Source organism: Tupaia chinensis, unplaced genomic scaffold (genome assembly GCF_000334495.1).
Source record: "Tupaia chinensis unplaced genomic scaffold, TupChi_1.0 Scaffold145396_1, whole genome shotgun sequence".
NCBI classification, from domain to species: domain Eukaryota; kingdom Metazoa; phylum Chordata; class Mammalia; order Scandentia; family Tupaiidae; genus Tupaia; species Tupaia belangeri.
The window spans coordinates 426,945-432,006 of NW_006205257.1; the positions used below are offsets into that span (position 1 = coordinate 426,945).

Genomic DNA, 5,062 nt, shown 5'->3' on the forward strand with positions numbered 1-5,062 from the left:
ACCATCTGTTGGTCTCTACTATTATTAATTTTTAATTTCCTGTAAGGCACGTGTGCTCACCAGAGAAAGAGAAAGAGATAAAGAGGGAGAGAGAAAGCAAGCCACCAAATCTGGTACTTAAACCGCAATAGGTCATATGGGAGTCCAGCATCTCAGCCACCATGCCATCTGCTAGCCCCTGACATCAATCTTTTTTTTTTTTAAAGAATTATTTTAGTTAACTTTATTTATTATTATTTTAATATTTCCAGAGAGAGAGAGAGAGAGGGAGAGAGAAGGAAAGTGAGAAAGCAAGCCTCCAGGTCTGGGACTTGAACAATGGTCGGTCATGTGGGAATCCAGCATCCCTAACCACCAACGCCACCTGCTGGTCCCAGCCATCAGTCTTTATAATGCCTACAGCATCCTTTTTATTCTGAGAACTTTAGATTTTTCAGATCGAATAATGTAACACATTTTTTTTTTACCAAATCAACTCACTACTGAAAACTGTCTAAACTTTAAAAAAAAGTATATATTTTCCCATATACCATATATAAACGAGGTATATTAACCCATCTTAAGATTCAGTTAGACCTTCAAAATGACTGATACTGCTTTAAAAATTTCATGTTGCTTTAGAAAATGTCTGCATTCTTGTCAGTTTTCACTAGATGGCACCAAAGGACGCTGGTCTGACTCCAGGGCAGGGTTAAATTGGCACAGGCTCAGCTAGGGCATTTGTCGGATGTGCTTTGTGGGCTACCCCTTCCACAGGGGGAGAGCTTTCTTTAACTTTTTAAAATAGGATCATAAATCCTGTTAACTGTTGTCACAGTCGCTCCGTTTTTGTCCTCTGCTCTCTTGGGTCCTCCCAAACACTTCTCCATGGTTGGCATGGAGTCGCGTCAACTTGGCAGTTCTACCTCCTTTATGGGGGGCAGTCCCATCACAAACATGGAGTCTGTGGGTTTATTCTCTTGTCTTTGCCAGCTCCTTTTAGTACCCACTCCAGCCAGATATTAAGTAGTCCCTATAGCCCATCCCAGCTGGGTTTTTAGCCAGGTCCCTTTCAAGGACAGCGAATCGCTTCTCCTCTCAGCATGAATTTGGTTCTCTTTCCAATCCATGTCTGCTTCCCCACAAGGGGATGATTTATCCCATTGTGTTCTGGAGTTTTCCACATGAGAGATGGGTTGATGGACTTTGCCACCCAGGCATTCAGTGCTTTGTCAGCATTTCCGTCCCCACCCCTTTCATCTCATAGTCCACTGGCCAAACTGAATGGAGGGTCTAAAAGTCTAGCCTACTGCAGCTCCCGCTCTGCAATGCCCACGGGGAGCCTTCTGAGATCCAGCTAATGCAGTGACTTCAACTGGCCGCTTCAGAAGGACAGGACAGGAACCAGCTAGGCAGCGTCAGGTATTCCTACTAGTGGGAAACTCTGGAGCAGCTGTCTTCCCGTACAGGACAAGACCTGGGCCAGCAGACAGCATTCCCACATGGCGGACCGCGGTTTGAGGTCCGGATTCCGTGGCTTGAAAATCATGCCCAGCACGTGTGTGTGTGTGAGCACGCTTAAGATCCCGGAGGAGAAGGGATTGCGGTGTGGCCACGAGGAGGAGGGTGATTTCTCACTTTCCCTCTCATTGTCTCTGTCTCTCAGGAGAGCACATGCGCCCTAAGGCAAAAACCTCTTCAAAAAACAAAACAAAACTGCGGTGCCGCCCTCCCAGGCACGGATGCTTAGGATGGGTTTCCAGCTGAGGCGGTTTGGAGCAGGACTGGGAGCTGGGGCCTGTGTTCGCCTCCCTTGTGGGGCCAACGTGCCTAAAAAAGCTGGTGCGACGAACAAGGGGAAAAGCCAGAACGTGGAACCAGAGAGGTCACCTCCTCCCTTAGCTCCAGAGGCTGTTGATCCTAAAGGCTGTGTCACCATAGTGATTCATACAAAACCTGGCTCCAAGCAGAACGCGGTAACAGATCTGACAACTGAAGCCGTAAATGTCGCTATAGCAGCTCTTCCATCAGAAGGAGAAGCCAACGCTGAGCTCTGCCCATCCCATACCTCGGCAAGGTCCTAGAACTCAGGAAGAGTGATGTGGTTTTGGATAAGGGTGGTAAATCTCGTGAGAAAGTGGTAAAGCTTTTGATTTCTACAACTCCAGAAGTCTTGGATAAATTAAAAAAAGGAAACTGAAAAAAAAAAGAAAGCAAAAAATGAAAAATACATCCTCGAGAAAATTTTTATCACTGTTAAAAAGGATCATATATTTAAATACACAGAACTCCCTAGGAGGGAATCAATGTATGTATTTTAATAAGAATAAGACTCAAAAAAAGCAGGTATTGAAAACATGTTACTCTGAATTCACAGCATTACAAAATAACAGAGCTGGAAAGGATATTCAAGATGATCTGATTACCCTCTTTCATTCTGTGATGGTGCTTCTTTTTTTTTTTTTTTTTTTGAGATTTTTGCTATGGGGCGCATGCGTTCGCCAGACAGACAGAGACAGAGAGACAGAAGGCGAGAAATCACCCCCAGGGGGGGATGGCCATGCTGTAATCCCTTCTCCTCCATTCTCCTCTCAGGATCTTGGGCACGCATGCACACGTGCCCAGTGTGAGTTTTAAGCCACCGGGTCCGGGATGCGAACCACAGTCGACTACATGGGAGTCCAGCAACATAATAGCCATTACGCTAACTGCTGGTCCCTGTGATGATGCTTCTGATATCAAGAAGTTGGAAGAATTATTCAAGATTGCACGGTGTAGGATGGCAAGCAGAACCCTGATCCCTTGACTCTTAGTTTAATGTAATTTATCTTGATTGTAAATTAAATGATAGTATTTCCATAACAACAACAACAATAAAAACCAAAAAACAGAAAAACAAACCCAAAAGACAAGCTCTACACTGTACAGGTACACAAGTTTCTCTTATTTAAAAGCTTCATTCCCCTAGAAAACATTATGTCTGGTAATGACTCTGTAGACAGGGCTTCCAAGGTCCCCATGAGACACCTGTAGATTAGAAGAGGGACCCACAGTTTGGGGCCAGCAAGTAGCATGGTGGTTAATGCGCTGAACTCCCACATGGCTGACCATGGTTCCAGTCCTAGATCTGGTGGATTGAAAATCATGTCAGGTGAGTATGCGTGCAGGCTCCAAATCCCAGGAGGAGAATGGAGAAGAGAGGACTATGGTGTGGCCATCCTCCCTGGGGAGTGATTTCTCACTTTCCCTCTCACTGTCTCTCTCTGTCTCTCTTGGACACTACACAAACCCTATGGCAAAAACCTAAAAGAAAAAAATAATAATAAAAAAGAAGAGGAACACACAGCTATGGTGACTTGTAGTCCAGATAAAATTTACCAACCAAGAGTCATTTTTATTTAAGCAATATTGTCTAGTAACATAGCTAAAACATACCATCTTTATCTGTTTCCAGAACACAGCTAGAAACATAATTAAGTTAGATTCTCATGCAAATAGAAAAAGTTTTAATACTTTTATTCAGAACCTAGAGATTACATGAAAATCATATTAAAAAACAATTAAGGAGCTCAGCAAGGTGATCGAGATTTATTTTTAAAGAATTATTTATTTTTTATTTATCCATTCATTTATTTTAATTTGACCAGAGAGAGGGACACAGAGAGAGAGGGAAAGTGAGAAAGCAAGCCACCAGGTCTGAGACTCAAACCATGGTTGGCCATGTGGGAGTGTCCAGTGCCTTAACCACCTTGCCACTTGCTGGTGCCCCCAAGGTTTTTTTTATAAAGTGTTTTTTTTGGGGGGATCAGCAGATGACATAATATTTATGTTGCAGACTCCTACATAGCTGGGCATGTGTGGACGCATGCCCAAGATCCTGAGATAAGAATGGAGGAGAAGGGATTGAGGTGTGGCCATCCCCCCTGGGGGGGGTGATTTCTTGCTTTCTGTCTCTCTGTCTATCTCTCTGTGAGCACATGTGACCTATAACAAAAATCTCTCAAAAGAGATTTTTTTTGAGGAGAAGGGATTGCAGCATGACTATCCCCCCGAGGTGATTTCCTGCTTTCTATCTCTTTGTCTCTCTGGAGAGCAGAAGTACTCTGTAGTAAAACTCTTTCTCATAAAAAGAGTTTTTTAAAAAATATTCTGGCAATGATTAGAGAATATAAATGGATAAACATTTCTCTTTCTTTCTTTCTTTCTTTCTTTCTTTCTTTCTTTCTTTCTTTCTTTCTTTTTTAGTTGTTTTGCCATAGGACACATGTGCTCACCAGAGACAGAGAGAGAGAAACTGTGAGAGGGAAAGTGAGAAATCACTTCCCTGGGGGATGGCCATGCTGCAGTCCCTTTTCCTCCTGGGATTTTGGGCATGCATGCATATGCGCCTAAACCACTGGTTCCAGGTCTTGAACCATGGTAGACCACGTAGTTCAGTGCCTTACCACCATACCACCTGCTGGCCCAGATAAACATTTCTTTTTAAATTTTTAAATTATTATTGCCAGAGGGCATGTACATTCACCAGAGATGGAGGGAAATGGAGAAAATACTTCCCAATGGGGTATAGTCATGCCACAATCCTTTCTCTACTCCTCTATCCTGATGGGATTTTGGATATGCATGGACAAGCCCCTAGTGTGTTTTTCAAGATGCTGGACCAGGGCTTGAACTATGTTTGATCATGTGGGATTCAATTCCCTAACCATGAGGCCATGGGGCCACCAAAACACTTCTTCTACAATAGCATCAGAAAGTATATTTAACATACATGACATAATATATTCAAGCCCCACATGAAAACACTTTAAAACTTAATGGAAAATTCCTAAGTAAATGAATATTCACAGATAGATGTACTCTTCTGTGGTTGGCTTATTTTGGTCCATGTCACATTTGTGATATTTATCCATGTGCTTGCCTGTGGCAGTAGTCCATTTTATTTTTTATTGTTGTGTCGTATTCCATTCTACATAATAGTGTTCTATTATATGGATATGATACTATTTTTAAAAATGATTCTTTTTTATCATTATTTTATTTATTTATTTATTTATTTATTTATTTATTTATTTTGGAGAGG

The 5,062-nt window shown here is 42.4% G+C and overlaps 1 pseudogene; it reads left to right on the forward strand.

The window, feature by feature from the left end:
• The first annotated feature begins 1,730 nt into the window (after positions 1 to 1,730).
• LOC102474958 (UPF0235 protein C15orf40 homolog pseudogene) lies at positions 1,731 to 2,179 on the forward strand (annotated as a pseudogene).
• Positions 2,180 to 5,062: the final 2,883 nt, after the last annotated feature.